This window comes from Saccopteryx leptura, chromosome 4 (genome assembly GCF_036850995.1).
Source record: "Saccopteryx leptura isolate mSacLep1 chromosome 4, mSacLep1_pri_phased_curated, whole genome shotgun sequence".
Lineage (NCBI taxonomy): Eukaryota > Metazoa > Chordata > Mammalia > Chiroptera > Emballonuridae > Saccopteryx > Saccopteryx leptura.
The window spans coordinates 175,288,513-175,308,453 of NC_089506.1; positions in this window are offsets into that span (position 1 = coordinate 175,288,513).

The following is a 19,941-nucleotide window of genomic DNA, read 5'->3' on the forward strand; positions in this document are numbered from 1 at the left end:
TATAGAAAAATAGGTTAATGTCACAGCTACAAATTATAAAGAACATCATTTAAAAGAAGAATCATTTTTAGTTCCCTTCTCCTGTATAGTTTGGTGAAGTGTAAATACAACATTTTTAATGTTCATTTAGGTTTCTGAGCCTTGGAATATGCCAGAGTGACAAAAATTAAAATTTATCTTCGGAAATATACCAAGTTAAACAAGTGTAAATGACAAACAAATAAACATTCAAATTGTGTTTCACAAACTTGATAGCTTTTATCCTTAAAAGGTGTCAAGCTTTAAACTTCACTGTGGCATTGTGGACCCCTGTGTAGATAGATACATGTGAGATTATCATGAAATTATGCATTTTGTGTGCCATCCTTTCCCGTGGGTATGCACGTATAAAAGTGAGTATGCACCTGTTGTCCACAAGTTCACAGAAGCTAAGAGGTGAGTTATAGTTGCTATTCTTTAATTTCTGCTCTTCTCTCAATAATAAGAATGTCTGTTCTCCGCTCACATGGTATGGGTGGTATGGGTGAGGACAATTGAGGGAGCTATAGGAAAAGGTGTATGCTTTTTAAAGAAAAGCAAATAGAAAAATATGGAAGGTTGTTAACAAGTTCATGTTCAGGGAAATGTGGGGTGAATGTAGGGGAGGGGAATTATAATCTATACTATTTAAAGTCTATAGAATCTGCACTCTTTTTCTGAAATACATATTCATGGATTGTGTCAGTATGTAGGGTTGTAATAAAGTGGAAAGAGAATAGGGCAATATTCGGGATGTTGTGGTCCGCCTGCTTCTTAAGGAAACTGGTAGATAGTATAAAAAAGGGGTTATGTGCTTGCTCATATTGGTGCTATGGCAGTAGAGCAGGTGGTAGATATGCATAAAATGGTGGGTAATATGGCTGCTGTAAAAGTGTATTCTGTCAATAAAGTCTAACCAACTTCACTTCCACTCTTTTAGGGGCTGAAGAACAGTCTGTTTAGTTGAAAGGGGTTGTCTTAATGCCAAAATATTGTTCTTTCTGGCATCTACGTGCTTCCTTCTTCAGTTTCCTTTTCTCTTCTTTCTGCTTTTTGCAGTTCATATGGGCCATGGCACGATGGAAAACATGGCAGCTGAAGCCCTCAGTGACCCCGTACTCCACGTGCTCCTGCAGGACCTGTAAGCTGGGGAACACCTGGCAGCAGGCCATGCACTTGAAGCCATGGTCCGGGGCCACCAGCCACTCAGGTGTCTTGGCCCTGGGATACTCGTCCAGACCTGGAGGCTCTGCTAGAGTCTCTGCCTTCTTTTTTTTCCCTTGGGCTCTGGTGTCTAAGCTGGGCTCATGGTCAGTTAGGGGTCTCTTCCGAGACATGTGAGAGAGGGGGGCATTTTTATGGACCTTTTCAATATAGGTCATTTCCTCCATTTTTATCTTTTTAGAAGGACGCACCAAACCTTCTTGTGTTTCCCATAAAGTCTTAACCACACTTCTCCTTTGGACAGGCATGTAATAAATGACCCTTTCCTCTGTGTCATGCACTGAGGACATAAGGGACTTGTTCTTATCAACTGAGTGGAGTGGACAGGCGGCAGGTGGACAGAGGGGGGGAATCTCTGATTGCTCCAAGTCCTGGAATACAGGCATCTGAAGATATCCTAGGAAAGAAAATTTCCAATGAGAGAAAATTAGGATGTGTGCTCGAGTTAGTTGAGTTAAAATGGTCGGACCCTGTGTGAGCATGAGGACTGAATGCTCATGTGTGTGTGATTGTTCCGAATTCCCTGTGTGGTAAGCGCTGAGTTGTTTACATGGTGTAGTTTTGTTGGAAGGAGGATGTAGCATGAAATATATACTCCAGTGGAGTTGTCCGTACATTCTGGAACATATCTGGTGAGTGTTGCTGATGTTGGTGAAAGGGGATGGTGAATTAGTATGTTCATGTGTGCTACGTGGTATTACAGCACATGTGAGACCTGTTGAGAGTGAGATGGTAGCCTCAGAGCAGTAGAGGATGGCTGTGTAGCTCTCAGAATGAGCATCTCTGTGGTCTGAGATTTGTGGCTGTAATGGGATACAAATTAGAAAGACAGATGAAAGTACATTTCCATCAGGGAGTATGAGTTTTCTAGAGTTTGGCTCAGAATGAGGGACTTAAAACCAGTTGTCTTTGTGATGGGATGTGAGTGCTTTATGGAACTAGTGTGTAAATGGACAAGACTGAATTGATTCTGGGAAGGAATGATGGAAAGGGCGCACCTGTGAGATGCTGCTTGAGAAACTCATTCACATTTCAGCACAGTCCACCATGTCACCCACAGCTATCCCAGTGTTCCTATTTGTAAATTTGTGCTGAGCCACCTTGCGGTCCCTATGTGTCCACCTACAGAAGCTTTAGTAGTTGTCATCTGCCCTTTTTACCTTGCCGGTGTCTGAGGGGACAGTGAAATCAGTAGACACCCGGCCAAGCAGCTCAGCTGCATCTCTTGTCCGAGCTCAGATCCCACCTGTGTGTGTTCCTTACCGTCCTCATCAGGATAGAGATGTGTGGATGCAGAGAACTCCCATGTTAAATATTCTGAAGATGAAGAATAGTCTTCTTCTCTTTGTCCAGATGCTGTGACCTTCACTCCTGACTGAGGCTGAGCAGCATCCACTTGAGTGTTGCCGAGAATGGGATAATATAGAACATTGAGATGAAATGAGACTTTTTCTGGGGCCTGTGTTCATTCAATAAATACATTTTGGGTGGACATTATATGTCACTCATCAGTACCACACATGACACTTGCTCTAATGGAAATTAAGGTAACTTTTCTTTTTAAAATTCCATTACTCCAAAATATAAATAAGCACTTATTAAAATTTTATGTTTGATGGATGTCAGTGGGATTGGGTATCTGGTATGTGACATATCTTAGATCTTCAGTCATAATTGAGAACCATGCCTTAGAGGTAGTATGCAGGAAATAAATGTTGGATAACCACTCAGAGTCCTCAAGAAAATTGTATAATTAGGGGCTGTGAGGAGTAAGATGTTTGAAATTCTACAGGTATATCATTAATTTATATCAATTTCTATTTTAATGTATATATACAGTAGAGAGAGTTGTATATATTTTTATTATTGCTAAAATTAAATATTTACTATGGTGATGTCACTGTGTCCGTTTCAAAGCTAATCATGCTCACTCATCATGATAGAAATGTTTAAGATTTTCCTCATCTGTCATGAATGTGTCTGGTTGTATATTATTCACATTTGTAGCAAAATGGCATGTTGAATGTAATGTGATTAGTGTTTAATTTCATAGACATTGGTTAACATGAGGCCAAGGTTTAATATGTGAATATTCAGTGTTTGTGAATCTGGATTTAGGATTAGTATTGTGTGATTTAGTATGGTACGTGTCCTTTGTGTCTCTGTGTTAGTTTTGTACATACTTATGTGTGTAGATTGCATTTCTTTTCTTTTAAGATATGTTTTATTTTTAAAATGTTATTCAGTTTATAGAGAGAAGAGAGACAGAGGGAAAGAGAAGGGGGAGGAACAGAAGCTTCAACTCACATATGTGTCTTGACCAGGCAAGCCCAGGGTTTCGAACCAGTGACCTCAGTGTTCCCAGGTCAACAGTTTGTCCACTGTGCCACCACAGGTCAGGCTAGATTGCATTTCCTTTAACTGGACTTTATACATGTTTATATATTATCAGGTTTCAGTATGGAATATCTTACTGAGCATATTCTTTCTGAAACCAGAAAATTAGTGTATTTTTAAAATGTGCGGAAAAATTAAATAACACAAGGATGTGAAAAATCAAGAATTTTAAGAGGAAAAACAGATGGGCATTTAATATATGGCATTCTGTGAGGAATCAAAATAAATAGGAGTACAGAGAAGTGTGTGTAAGGTTAAGTGTGAAGGAAGATGTGACTTCATTAGGCAATTAAAGTCTGGAGGTCTTAGTCCTGAAGGGGTTAAGATAGAATCTAGACACTAAAGCCTAGCAATCTAACTCTTAAGCATTCTCCAAAAAGTAATATTTTTATGTTGTAAATCAACATAATAGATGGTTAAAATCATCTTTTCCAGTGGTCCCAAACTGAAAGCAACTCAAAAATCAGAAAAATATAATCAGTTTATATTCATGAAGTGGTACATGTATACCAAGAAAGAACAAACTAAAGTCACATGCAACTTGGATAAATTACAGAAATATAATGATGAGGGGTAGGAACAAGACACAGATATATATATTGTGCTCTTCTATTTGCAATGCATTTAAAAACAGGAATGACTTTTTTATTGATTAAAATTTATTCTGTTTACATAGATTCAAGTGTCCCACAGAATATATCCTCCCTGTCCCTGTGTTCCCCTCAATATCTCCTTGTCCCCCTCCCCCCTGCGCCCTTCCCCTTCCCTCTGGAATTTGCTTTTCTGCTCTCTATAACGCTGTGTTATGTATACATAATTCCACCAATCTCTTTCCCTTCTCTGATCCGATCCTCTCATCTTCTTTCCCTCTGTCTATTTTCCCTCTGGTCCCTTTGATCCCACCTCTGCCTCTATTCAGTTCCTCTGTTCACATTGTTCATTCGATCCCTCAAATGAGTGAGGTCATAAGATATTTTTCTTTCTCTGCCTGGCTTATTTCACTTAACATAATAGAGTCTTAGGAGTCCAAGAAGTTATAATGCTTTGTATGGTAGAGATAAAAATAGATCATGGAGGATTTAGGTGCATGTGGAAGATAAAGAAATGAATGATGAGAATAGTGAGTTCCAATTGATCTGATTAGATTGATCTTATTATTGTGAGAACATTGGCTATGAAACTACATGGATATGATGGTGTCTCCATCTGGGTATCTTTGTAATCAACCTAAAGTTCACGTCTAGAGAATTCTACCACATTTTTTCTGTTTTGAATTATTAGTTCTTTCACACCCTTTCAGGAATATAACATGTCCTTGTCTTATTTATACTAACATATTATTTCATGTGATTCTGAAAAAAAATCTCATTTTTTTAGTCTATCTCCTTTTATGCCCGCAGACATAACGCTGTTCTCCTTTAAATTCCTTGGGCTTTCTCCAGTCCTGTAAGTGTTTTCTCCTTAGAATTTATTGCTTCCACTGTTAATCACGTGAAAGAAGATGCAGGAGCATCGGAGGTTCTTTTGTCCTGGGCAGCCTTGTACCGACTAATGGTCAGACTCACTCAGCTCATCTCTGGGCTCTGTCTAGATCCCAACCGCCTTTTGCATGTTATTTAGTAGTTTTCCCTTACCAGCACATGTTGGGGCATCTTGAGCAGAAATGTAGATTAAGTCACTTGAGGAAGAAGATATTTCCTGTCCTGTCTGGGTCTGAGTTGGGGCCACTGCCTTGTGACTACTCTGCAAAGGTTCTTCTTGTAAATTCATCTCTGCTGGAAAATTAAATGAAAATAATAGGATGTGGTCCATGTTTCTTATTTGTATACTTATATGTCCATGGAACAAACAATTAGTGTCAGTGATGTGATTATTAGTGAAGACACACAGCCTCCAGCATCGTGGATATTCTAATTTATTTACTATGAAATTTTTAAATGTATAGTGATAGCTGTTGTAACAATGGGTATCATCAGTGACTGGGTTTGAACAAAGAAGCTTCTTTGTAAATAAAAAAAAAGATTGTTGGTTTCTTTAAACCTAGACATAACTGTACTTTTCAAAACAACTTTCTTTGCAGAAAATTGTGACCATGTGATTGCATTGCTAGTATGAAATGAATGGAAATGACAGAGCCACTTCTAGGCATACCCATACAAGCTACTATGGTGCTCCTCTGTGCTCTTTCCTCTGGTGGATGCCTTGGATAAAGGTGACTCGGGCTTCCATGACAGGAATCATTTCTATGTAATTGATGCAATTCTAGGAAAGAAATTTCAAACTAGACTATGTGTTGGAAGTATTCAGTTGTAAAGAAGGCCACGTCCTATTTGGGCATGTGGAGTGAAAGTTCATGTCTATGTGATATTTCAGAAGTCTGTGTGTAGTATGCATTATTTTATTGTTCAAGTGCTATGACTCTATGGGAATGAGGATGTAGCATTGTGTGTATGTTCTAGTTAGAATTTGTGTATGTTATGGGATATATCAGGTTGAGCATTTTTGATTTGGTAAGAGGGGATGGTGAATGAGTGCATGCATGTTTGGTAGTGGTATGACATCACATATCAACAGTGCAGAAGTGGAACGTGTTCTGACAGTAAGGATGGTAAAATTTAGAGTATTAGAGGATGGGTGTGTAGCTCTCAGAATTAGCATCTCTATCGAACTCTGAGGCTCTGTGGCTGAATGCACATATGGATTAGTCAGACAATGTATGAAACTTCACTTGGTAAGGGCATGTGAGTTTTCTAAAGTTTGTCTGAGAATGAGGGATTTTAAACAGGTTATCTGTGTGAGGAAACGCGAATTACTTATGGAATTAGTTTGTAAATTGGTGATTCTGAAAAGGATTGTGTGAAAGAAGGAAGGTAAGGGTGTACATGTGTGATGGTACTAGTGGAGAGAATGGATAGATGGGGAATGTAGGCTTATGTAGTTGAGAAATAAAGTGATTAGGAGAAGATATGGGGCCTATCCTGGTTGAAGGAAGACAGATGTGTGATTGTGTGAGGATGTGTGTTTGTGCTCCTCTTTGGGGACAGTTCTGATTACACTCCCATTCACATGCCAACAGTGTTTACCATGTCACCCACAGCAGTCAATGGGTTGCTATGTTAGAAATTTGTGCTGGTGCATCTTGCCCTATCTGTGAAGATACACTCTGTGTTTCTCTGGAGAAGCTTTACTACTAGGATGCCTTCACTGTTTCCCTTTCTTGTGTGTGAGGGACAGTGACATCAGTAGACACCAGGCTGAGCAACTCAGCAGCATCTCTTGTCCAAGCTCAGATGTCACCTGTGCATGTGTCTTACCGTCCTCATCAAGACGGGGACGCTTGGATTCAGAGTAGTACCATGTTATATTTTCTGAAGTTGTAGGCTTTTCTCCTTCTCTCTGTCCAGATGCTGAGACCTGCACCCCTGACTCAGGAGGAGGGGCATCTGCTTGAGTATTCCAGAGTCCTAGGGAGTGGAATAAAAGAAGAACATTGAGATGAGACATTTTCTGGGGTCTCTGTTCATTCAAAAATTACATGTTGATATGTATATTCCAGGTGCATCATCATTAGTACACATGCCACTTGCTTTCATAGTAATTAAGGTGACATTATCATTCAAGATTTAATTTACTATAAAATGTAAACAATTATTAAACATTTGAATTTGATGGATTTCAGTGTATTGGTTATCTTGTATGATATTTCTATAGTTCTGCACACAATATCAGAGTCTTCAAAAAGGCCTGAAAGCAGTATGCAGGAACTAAAAGTTGGGTATCATCTAATTTCTTCACAAAAATAGTATAATTTGGAGATGTAAGTTACAGGTTTTATGAGAAATTCTCACATCTATTTATCTATCAATCAGTGTATACTGATATCTATGTTAAGATAGATATATATGGAGAGAGGTAAAGATAAAGTTACATATTGCAAAAATTAGCCATTATTTTTGGGAATGTTTTTTATTTTTTGCACACATTATGTGTGTATATTGCATTTACTATAACTATGATTAGTATGCTTTATTTGTGTTCAGATATGGAATATCTTACCAAGCATATTCTTTTTGTAGCAGTGGAATTAGTGTAATTGTAAAATAGGAGAGGAAATTAAAGAACGTGAGAATGTAAAAATCAAGGCTAATAAGAGAAAGAATGGATGGGTATTGGAAAAAGATGCTAAGTAAGTGAGGAGCCAGAGTAAGTGAGAGTGTGGAGAAGATGTGTAAGGTATGTGTGCAGTGACACGTGATGGCATTAGGGAAAGAGAGTTTGGAGGTCCGGGTTCTGGAGGGGATAAGCCAGATCTGGACATTAAGGTCTAGCAATGTCTTAAGCATTTATTCAAGAGACATATGTCCATATTACATATCAATGTAGTAGACTGTTAAGAACATCTTTTTAATACTCTCCAAGTGAAATCATATAGAAATCCTGAAAATATGTCAGGAAAGTGATGCTCACGCAATGGTTTGCATATACCAGGGTGCACAGACTAAACCCACGTGCTGCACAATTGCACTAAGATAATGGTGAGTGAGAGGAACCTGTCAAATGTATATACTGTGACCTTTGATTTATATGAAATTTAAAAAGTGGTATAACTAATCAGGGTCTGAGAGTCTGAGAAGTTACAAATCTTTTCATGGTAGGTGGAGCAGAGAGAACTTAGATGCCATGTAAGATGACAAGGGACAGAGGACAGTGAGTGCCGATGAGGGTGATGAGGGCTGAGGATGAACGTGGACACTTTGCTGTGAAACTGTGTGGATGTGATGTGTCCTCCCCTGGAGAGCTCTGTGCTGCACCTCAAGTTCACTTCTCAGGTACTTAACTCTTTCGCACTCTTTCATGTTATTCATGTGTTCACACGCTCCTGATAATATAACATGTCCTTTTCTGGCTAATACTAACATATTCCTCAATGTTATTCTGAGGAAACTCTCATCCTCTTCACTTCTTTCCCACTGTCTTTTAAAATGTAACACTGTTCTCCTCTAGTATCCTTGTGCTTCCTCCAGTCCTTTTAAGTGTTCTCCCCTTGAAATTTATTGCTTCCAATTCTAATCACATGAAAGAAGATGCAGAAGCATCTGAGGTTCTGTTGTCCTGGGCAGCCTTGTATTGACTGCTGGGCAGACTCACTCAGCTCATCTCTGGGCTCAGTCTACCTCCAACCTCCCTTTGCCTCCTATTCAGACATCCTCCTCACCAGCACCTGTTAGGTTATCTTTAGAGGAAATGTAGATTAAGTCATCATCATCAGAAGAAATAATCTCCCAAACTTTCTGGGTTTGAAGGAGGGCCTTTGCCTTGTGACTATGCTTCAGAGTGTCTTCTAGTAAATTTGACTCTGCAGAGAAATAACATATAAATAATAGGGATGTGGTCCATGGTATTTATGTTACTATCTGTTCATTAAAAAAAAGTAAGAGTTTGCTATGCAACATGATGAGTGAACTCACACAGCCTTCATCTTCATGGAATGTGTAGTATAATTTCTATGAAACTTTTAAATGCACAGTCATTTATTGTGTCAGTGGATATCATGGGTGATAGGGTATCCCCTGTAAAGCTCTTTGTGAATGGAACGGAGACTACCGTTCTACCAGGACATACAAATACGTTATATTTATCAGCTTTCCTTGCAGATAGTTCTGACCGTGTAATTGTGTGTCCATATTGGAACCTGAATTGTAATGACGTGGGCCACTGTTTAGGCATCTCCATAGAAACCTCCCATGTGCCACTCTACGTTCTTGCTTTTCCTAGCTGACTGGGATACAGCCATTGCCAGGGTTCCAATACCTGGAGCACTTTGATATAATTCTTGGGTTCATAGGACAGAGAATTTTAAAAAGAAGAAAAGTAAAATATGGTGTAAAGTATATATGAGTGAAGATGGCCATGCCCTTTGTGAGCATGCACCATCAACATTCGTCTGTAGGTGACATTTCAGAATTCCCTGCATGCTACGCGTTATTTGAGTTGCTTACATTGTATAACTCTGGGAATGAGGAGTTAGCATTGCATGTTGCTTTTGTGGACTAGTGAGCACTTCGTGGGACATATGCAGCGAGTGTCCTGGGGTTGGTGAAAGAGGATGGTGAATGCGTTAATGCATGTTTGTCAGTGCTCTGAAGGCCCATGTGAGCAGTGCCAGGGTGGGACCTGTTCCCACAGTGAGATATTAAGACTTAGAGTGTTCGAGGATGGTGGTGTAGCTCTGACAATGTGCAGCTCTCTCAGTTCTGAGGCTTTGTGGCTGAAGGGTCATCTGATATCAAAGACAACAGAAGAAAGTGCGTTTCCTTAAGGGCTTGTGATTTCCCAGAATGGTCTGGGATGAGAGAATTTAATTAGGCTGTCGGTGTGAGGGAATGTGAGTTATGAGTTAGCTTGTTAATGGGTGATTCTAACACTGATTGTGTGAAGGAATGAAGGTAAGGGGGTACCTAGGTGATGCTTCTAGAGAAGGGGTAGGGTATATGGGCAATAAAGTTTGTGTATTTGAGAGGGACATTTAAAAGAAGAACGTGGCCCATACCATATTAGAGGAGGACAGATGTGGGAAAGTGTGTGAGGATGTGGGTTTGTGCTCATTTAAAGGGGTAGGTTCTGATTAAACTCTGATGACACTCCACTCACACATCAGCACAGTCTAATACAGTCACCCATGGCTGTCTCAGTGATCCTCTCTTGGAAATTTGTGTTTAGGTGTCTCAACCTGTCCTTGAAGTCACACGCACTTTATATCCCTCTTTTATTAGTAGTCTGTCTGGCTTGTAGCCCTTTCCTGTCTGTGAAGGTACAGTAAAATCAGTGGAGACTGGGCTGAGCAGCTCAGCAGCATCTCTTGTACAAGCTCAGATCCCACCTGTGTGTGTTCCTTACCATCCTCCTCAGGATGGGGACTCATTGATGGATCACCAGTCCTCCTTGAAACCTTCTGAGATCAGAGAGTTTTTTCCAGTTGTCTTATCAGGTTCTTGGATATCCACAACTGATTCACATTATGTGGAATAAAGTGAAAAAAAGAAAATTAAAATGAGACATTTTATAGGGTTTGTATCAATTCAAGAAATACATGTAGAGTGGACATTTTATGTCAGTCATCAGTAATACATGACACTTGATCTCATGGAAATTAAGGTTACTTTCCATATGCAAGTTTATTTACTCAAAATATAAATACACCCTTTTAAATTTTCTGTATCCTGGATGTCAGTAGGATTACTTGTCTGTGTTATCTCGGCAGGGCTATAGAGATCATCAGAAAGTTAGAACCATGCCTGAAAGGTAGTTCACCGGCACTAAAAGTTGAGTCTACGACAGGATACCTTCTACACAACCTCAAGTGCTGTGCTTTAGGACGAAACCAATCTGGGTCTTTTTTTAAGTCATTAGTGTTTATCCATATTCCTGGTAATGTAACATGTGTTTGTTAGACTCGTATTAACATATTCTTTCATGTTTTTCTATTAAAACTCTCATCCTCTTAGTCCCTCACCCATATTTTTATTTATTTTATTTTATTTTACAGAGACAGAGAGAGAGAGAGAGAGAGGGAGGGATAGACAGGGACAGACAGGCAGGAACGGAGAGATGAGAAGCAACAATCATTAGTTTTTCGTTGTGCATTGCGACACCTTAATTGTTCATTGATTGCTTTCTCATACGTGCCTTGATCGTGGGCCTTCAGCAGACCAAGTAAACCCTTGCTCGAGCCAGCAACCTTGGGTTCAAGCTGGTGAGCTTTGCTCAAACCAGATGAGCGGTGTTTAAGCTGCCAACCTCGGGATCTCGAACCTGGGTCTTCTGCAACCCAGTCTGATGCTCATTGCACCACCGCCCGGTCAGGGCCGCACCCCTTATTTCCACACATAACACTGTTCTCCTCCGATCTCCTAGGGCCTTCTCCAGTCCTGTTAGTGGTCTCCCCTTAGAAATTTTGCTTCCACTGCTGATTACATGAAGGAAGATGCAGAAGTATTCTGAGGTTCTTTTCGTTTGGGGCAGCCTTGTACCGACTCATGGACAGAATCACTCAGCCTGTCCCTGCACTCTGTCTAGATCCCAACCTCCCTTTGCATCCTATTCAGTAGTTCCTACTTGCCAGAACCTGTTTGCTCAACTTCAGAGGAAATATAGATGAAGTAATCTGAGGAAGGCAAAACTCTGTGAAGTTCCTGGGTTTTGGGGGGGGGGGTCACTGACTTCTGACTAGTTTGTAAAGCATCTTCTTGTAAATTTAGCTCTGCTGAGAAATTAAATAATAATAATTGGGATGGAGTCCATGACTGTAATTTTGTATTTATCTGTTCATGGAGCAAACAGTAGCAGGCTGCTATGGGACATGTTGATTGAACACAGAGGGCCTTCATCGTCAGAGACTGGTTGTATATAGTTCTATAGAACTTTAAAATGCACAGGGGTATTCATTGTGTCAGTGCATGTTATTGGCAACTGGGTTTGTATTAAGATGCTTCTTTGTTGATGGATTAGACAGTGGTGTCTGATTTCTACCTAAAGAAATAACTATATTGTATTTATTAGCTTTCCATGCAGGTAGTTTTTACCATTTGATTGTGTTTCTACAACTTAAAGTGCATGGCAATGACATGAGCCACTTGTAGCATCACCATACAATTCTCCTATGTGTCCCTCCATGCTCTTGCCTTTTGTAGTTGATGGGGATATAGGAATATCAGGGATACTACTGCATGAAAAGTTTCAGTGTAATACTGGATTTCTAGGAAAGGAAATTAGAAGAAAAGTAGAATCTGTGTGTGGAGTCTTTAGTAGTAAAGAAGGCTATGCCCTGTGTGACCTTGTGAAGTGAAAGTCCTTTGTATGTGGTTTTTCAGAAGTTTTGTATGGTATGCATTACTTGAGTTCCTTACATGGCATAACTCTGTGGGAATGAGGATATAGCATGTATGTATCTTTTAAGGAGTGTGTATGCTCAAGGACATACTTCCTGAGGTTTTTAATGTTGGGAAAAGCAGACTGTGAATGAGTTGTGCATATTTATTATTGGTGTGACAGCACTTGTGAGCAGTGCACTAGTGAGACGTGTTCTCAGAGTGACGTGGTAAAAGGGAGAGTGAAGTGGACGGTGTGTATTTCTCAAATGATCATCTCTGTGAAGGTCTGAGGCTCCATGGCTAGAGGGGCATATGGATTAGATACACAACTGATGGAAGTTCATTTCCATCAGGGCATGTATTTGTGTGTGTTTGTGTGTGTGTTTTGGTTTGATCTTTAATGAGAGGACAGATTATCTGCGTGAGGGAATGTGAATTATTTATGGAGTTAATTGTAAATAGGTGAGTCTGAAAATCACTGTGAGTAATGAAGGTAAGGGTGTACCTATGTGATGCTACTCCAGAAGGAAAATGATGTGGGGAATGGATACTTGTGTATTTGGGAGAAAGGAAAGAGGAGCTGAAATGGTGCCCATCATGGTTAAAGAGGAGAGATGTGTGAGCGTGTGTGAGTGTGTGAGTTTGTGCTCATAGGAGAGAGCAGGTTCTGTTACACTCCCAATCACATATGTCCACTTTGATACCCACAGCTGTCCCAGTGTTCCCGTGTTGGAAATCTGTGCTAAGCCACCTTGCAGACACACTTCCTATGTGTCCCTCTGCAGAAGCTTTAGTACTAATCATCTGCCCTGTAGCCCTTTCCTGTGTGTGAGGGGACAGTGAATTCAGCAGAGACTAGGCTGAGCAGCTCAGTGTCATGTCTTGTCCATACAAGCTCAGATCACAGCTGTGCACACTCCTTACCATCCATATCAGTATGGGGACGCAGGCATACAACGAAGTCCTCCATTAACACTGCTGAGGGTAATGGGTATTCACGTCCTGTGGGACCACGTGCTGGAGCCTCCACAACTGACTGAAGTTCTGGGGAATGGAATACATAAAGAACATTGTTATGAGACATTTTCTGGAGTTTTTTTCAATTCAAGGAATACATATGGAATCGCCATGGATGCTAGGCATTATTACCTCACATGACACTTGCTCTGATGGAAATTTAGTTGACATTCCAATTTAAAATTTTATTTACACTGAAATATAAACTGGTATGAAAATTTGTATTTGATGAATGTGTATGAGATTAGGAATTTTGTATGTGATATTTCTGGAGATGTATACAAATTAACAAAAACTAAAACCATATGAAAGACAGTATGCAGGAACTAACAATGGGATATCAACTCAATGTCCTAATAAAAAACTGTACATTTTGGGGATTTGTGTTGAAAGTTTTTTTGAACAGTAACTACTACACACATATCTACATTTTTATATTGATATCTATATTGATGTAGGTATATATATATAGAGAGAGAGGTATGTTCTAGTGTAGGTGTCTACATTCTGGGACATATCTGGTGATGTTGCTGAACGGGGATGCTTAATGACTGTTTGCATGTTGGTTAGTGGTGTGACAGCATATGTGAGCAGTGCAGGAGTGGGTCTCTTTTCAAGTGAGATGACAAGACTTTGATTGTTAGGGGTCATTTGTGTAGAACTCAGGAGTGCATCTGTATGAAGGTCTGTTGCTTCGAGGCTTATAGGATGTGTGGATTAAACAACAGTGGATGGAAGTTCATTATCATGAAGTCATGGGAGTAATCTATAGTTGGTTCAATTTGAGTGATTTAGAACTGATTATCTGTGTGAGAGGATTAGAATTATATATGGAATTAGTTGTCAATGGGTGACTCTCAAAAAGGTTTTGTGAAGAAATGTGGTAAGGATGTAGCTATGTGGTACTCCTGGAGAAGGAGGAAGGTGGACGGGGGTGAAGGCTGTGTACTTGGGAGGAAAGGTGAAGCAGAGGAGAGATGGGATCATGCCTGGTGGAAGGAGGGCTGGTGTGAGAGAGTGTGTGAGGATGTGCATTGTGCTGAGCTGTGGGTGCAGGTTCTGATTCCACTCCCACTCACATATCACCACAGCCCACCATGTCACCCCCCACTGTCCCAGTGTTCTTATCTTGGAATTTGTGCTGAGGCACCTTGCCCTGTACTTGAAGTCACTCTCCCTGTGTGTCTCTCAGCAGAAGCTTTGGTACTGGTTTGTGAGCCTGTAGCCCTTCCCTGTGTGTGAGGGGACAGTGAAGTCAGTGGAGACTGGGTTGGGCAGCTCAGCAGCATCTCTTGTCCATGCTCACATCCCACCTGTGTAAGGTCCTTACCATCCTCATCAAGATGGTGACGCGTGGTTGCAGAATAGGGTCCCGTTAGGTCTTCTGAGAATAAGAAGTTTTCTTTTTGAGTCTCATCGGATGTTTCAGTCTTTACAACTGATTTATGTTATGAGGAATGGAGTAAAAAAAGATTGTTAAGATGTGATTTTTTATAGGGTTTGGGTCAATTCAAAAAATGCTTTTTGAGTGGACATTATATGTCATTCATCAGTACCACACATGACTTTCCCGTATTAGGTTCATTTTCTAAAAATATAAACAAACTCAAACTAGAAATGTATTTTGTGTATCATCAATGTTCGTGGGATTACTTATCTTGCCTGTGCTATCTCAGCAAGCCATTAGAGATCATCAGAAACTTAAAACCATGCCTGAAAGGTAAGTGGTCTACCATCATTAAAAGTGGGTCTGTGATGGTGTATCTTGAATTCTACCTCAAGTTCTATGCTTTAGGACCCTTCCACCTTGGGCTCTTTTTAAAGTCATTGGTGCTTTCACATCTATCTGGTCATTTAACCAGATGTCCTTGTTTGACTCCTACTAACATATTCTTCCATGTTTCTCTATTGAAACTCTCATCCCCTTAATCCCGCACCCACTATTTCCACACACGTAATGCGGTTCTCCTATGATCTCCTGGGGTCTTCTCCAGTCCTATAGTGTTTTCCACATGGAAATTTTGCTTCTACTGCTGATCACATGAAAGAAGATACACAAATATATAGACAAATGAGAGGAACAGATGCAAAATATATATTTTGTCCATTTATTTCTATAACATATAAAAACAGGAATAACTAATCTAGGTTTTTAGGAGGGAAAGAAATAATAATTCTTTGTATGTTAAGAGAAAATTATACTTGGAGAATTTAGATGCATGTAGCAGAATATACAGAAATGAATGAGGAGGAATCATGGGTGCCGATGGGTCCAATGAGGGATGAATGTGAATGTAAAAATGCCTATGAATATATTGAATGTGATGTGCTCTTTGACTAGGTATCTCTAGGTTCTACCTAAAGTTCTGTTCTCCAGGCTTCTAGCACTATTAGCCTGTTTTTATTAGTGCTTTCATACCATCCGGGTCATATACCATGCTCTTGTTTTTCTCATAGTCACATATTCTCCAAATTTCTTTCATAAAACTCTCATCCCTTTTAGTCTCTCTCCCATTATTTCACAAATATAATACTTCTTCTCTGATCTCCTTGGCATGCTCCAGTCCCTTAAGTGTGTTTCTCTTGGAATTTATTGCTTTCACTGCTGATCACATGGAAGATGCAGAAGCATCTGAGGTTCTTTTGTCCTGGGCAGCCTTGTACCGACTGCTGGGCAGACTCAGCTCATCTCTGGGCTCTGTCTAGATCCCACCTCCCTTTACATCCTATTCAGTAGTTACTCTTTAACATCATGAGTTACCTTATCTTTAGAAGAGATGCTAGATAAGAAATCTGTTGAAGAAGAAGCTACCTATGCTTTCTTGCATTGAGTTAGGCCTACTGCTGTATGTGCTGCAAATCATCTTATTTGAAAAATGTTGAGAAATAAATAACAACAATAGGGATATGGTTCATGTTTCTTATTTGTGTATTTATCTGCTCTTTACATAATAGGAGCCAACTGTATAATATGTTCAGTAAACACAATTAGTTTCTATCTTCATGGATATGAAAAAGGGTTTCTATAAAATTTTAAATGAACAATAATATATACTATGTCATTGTATATCTTGGGTGACTGGGTTTGCACAAAGTAGGTTTTTTTGTTAATGGAACAAACACTGCTGTCTCCTTTCTACCTGAACACACAACTATATTTTATGTTTAGCTTCCCTTGCAGGTAGTTCTGACAGTGTGATTATGTTTCTATATTGGAAAATGAATGGAAATGCCATTTTCCTCTTTCAGGCACATTCACACCAACCTCTTATTTGCCCCTCAAAGTTCCTCTTTCCTAGATCACTGGTATGCTATAACTCTTTGTCTTTTGCAAAGCTGCATTTAATGATAACAAAGTTTGCTTCAACTCAGGCCCATGAATTATCTGTGAGGAGACTGGCCTTAGTGGTTGGTACTTATATGCTGATTTCTTATGTAAATAAGAAATGAATTCATTTGTGTACTTGTAGCTACAGCCTAATGCATTTTAATGAATAAGGGGTATAATGTGTTCTTGAAATGCAAATAACTGGGCTTGATCCCCAATTAGTACACAATAATGTCAGGTATGAGTACCTTTCTTCTCCTGGCTTATTTATGCTCTGTATGTGTGTGTAGTGGAATAGGTGGGAATGTTTGTCATGTTGTCTCAGTTTATATTCAATAACATCTATAAATATGCACAGTATATTTTAAATGAAATGAGGACAGCCTTCTTCAAAGGTCCATTGTGGATTCAGAAATCTCAAACAAGTTGGAAAAGTCAGTTCTTTTTACTAATGTGAGCCACCATTTGGAACTATGGGGTTGGCTCCATTCTGTCCCCTCCCACCACTGAGCAGTGGCTCTTCCTCATAGCAGTTAAATGGTTACTTTTTATCTCCATAGTAACCAAACACTTTCTGTTTTTCACTTAAGGGGTGTATTGTGTTTGTGTGTGTGATGTGTGTATCCCATTTTTTCTGCATTTCACCCAGGGCCCTCACCTTTACATATTCACATTCTAAAACAAAACAATTTGTTTTTACTCCTGAGTAAAAAATTCTTTTTGTCATTATATTCTCATCTGTACACAACTAGATTTAAGTGTTCAAAGTTTAGTTTTGTTTTTTCAATTTTTTGCTCACCTTTATGAGACAGAGTTTCTTCTTAACAAGAGAAAATACTATTGGAAAACTAGTCACAACATAATTAATTAATGCCCTAAGGCAGACATCAAATAAAGGCAAATACGTTTTCTCATGAATATCACACTAACCAACCATTATGTCTATGACAGTGTAACCCAGAGTGACACGGTACAGGTAGCACAAGTTCTAAGCCACAGAGACAAGGACCCAGCCACTGAGTTTTCTCTATTCTCAGACTACCTGGGTCCTCAAAAAGACCATCATACACACATCTCTTCTCTCACTCCTCTCTCTCTCTCCCCCCCTTCTCTACCTCCTTTGCTCCCTCTCTCTTTGTCTCTTTCCTGAGAACAAGAAATTTTCTCTCCTTAGAAAGCAGTCCCTGGCTACCCCATGCCCAGAGAGTGAGCTTAACGCCTACCTCTTGACACTTTCGCAGATTTGATGGAATAGCTGCTGTCCAGATGTCTCCTTTTTCGTTTAGGCTTCATGGTTCAACTCTTTAAAGAGTTCTTTAAAGCAGGTACCTTTCTTCCACTAACTCTACTCTCAGAGTGTCAGTAGATGATGCTGACAATGAATTAAAATACAACAAGTACCATCAATATAAAAAATTACAATCAATAACAAGTCACTTGAGAGAGCTATCTCCTCACCAACTCACTGTTCTGACCAGTGCTTAGCACAGACCAGGACTGTTATTGCTACGGCGTCAGCAGTGTTCTGTGAGCTCGGCATGACATCACTAGCCCATCAGCAGTATTCCATGGCATGGTATGATGTTATGAACTCCAGGAAGCCAGCTAATATTCACAGGACTGCACAACCACTGTCACTCCCACTGACTAGAATGACACCATTTATCCAATAGAAACTCTATAATGCTCTGGAATTTATAAAAATCATTTTCTTGCTATCAAAACGAGAGAGTCTCTGACTCGGATTTAAGCAAGGAAATTATTTTATTTGTCTAGGGTAACCACACTACTAAATCACCTCAACAGTGAGGCTGAGCATTATCTGAGAACCATGCCTGTCTTATGTAAAATATTAAATATTTTTATCATATTGGTAGTAATATTTAACTTATATACAGCATAACTTATATGTGAGGTCTATGTATATTGGTGTTTACATGTGGATTTTTAAATACCTCGTAATTCTTCCAACTGTAAATTTATTGAATATCCCCTTACCATTTCTAATAGTCTTATATATTTTACAACAAGCTATTGTCTTTTGTGTTACACTTATCACTTCCCCAGGGGATTGGGAAAGAGGAAGTCCATGGCCTTTGTCATGAATCCTGTTCTGGTCAGTCCACAAGGTCTCAATTTCCAGGCTTCAGTTCTAGGCCCCATCTCCATCTTCTGGAAATAGCTGAGCTCTGTACAGGGTCTGAACTCTGTGTAGTTGGCTCCATTCTACATCCTACCCCCCACTGAGTATGCCTCCTCCCTCAGGGGCTTTTTGTATTTATTTCCAAAGAGCTGGGCCCTGACCTGGCCTCTTCTGCATCCCTTAACCTCAGGAGGCCCAGCCTCTCTGTGTTACCCCACTTACCTGAACTAAACATTTCACAGACACTAAATGGTGCACATGTTTATCAAGGAATTTTAGCTTGCCAGCTATCAGGGAAACATGAAAACAAAAATTAAATACAAGTTTACGTAAAGTTGACCTAACATGGAGTATTGACCTGAACAATCATTGTTGAACAACTACTAACATTTTTTAATTAATTAAGCATATAACCTATGACCTTGCAATATCATTCCTTAAAGGTATCTGTGCAATGATTATACATATAGCATAATTTATACCAATGGGGAGTTGAGATGGTAATTTTGTTTAGTTTCCAAATTGAGGAGAATAGATAAGCAAATTAATACATATTTCAGAATCAATTTTCAAATATAGAATTCAAGCCAATTAAAAAATATTTTTATATGGAGGAGTATCAAGAAGGAAGCGTTGACCAGAAATAAAAAAAAATGTCATAAAATAGCCTAAAGTGGTTTTTTAACCAGAAAATTAACTTAAAAATTAATAAATCAATAATCAATAATTTTAAACCATAAAAAAGTAGAATAATCTCTCCCAATATTAAAATAGCTCATATTATGTCTAGGTCTGAGAGAAAGAATTGTTCTAAAGATCTTTTCCTGTTTTAATATCCTATTGCTTCTATAACAAATTACCACTAACTTTGTGGCTAAAAATAAAAGTGTATTATCATATAGTTCTGTAGGTCAGAATTTCAATGTGGGTTTTAAAGCCCCAGA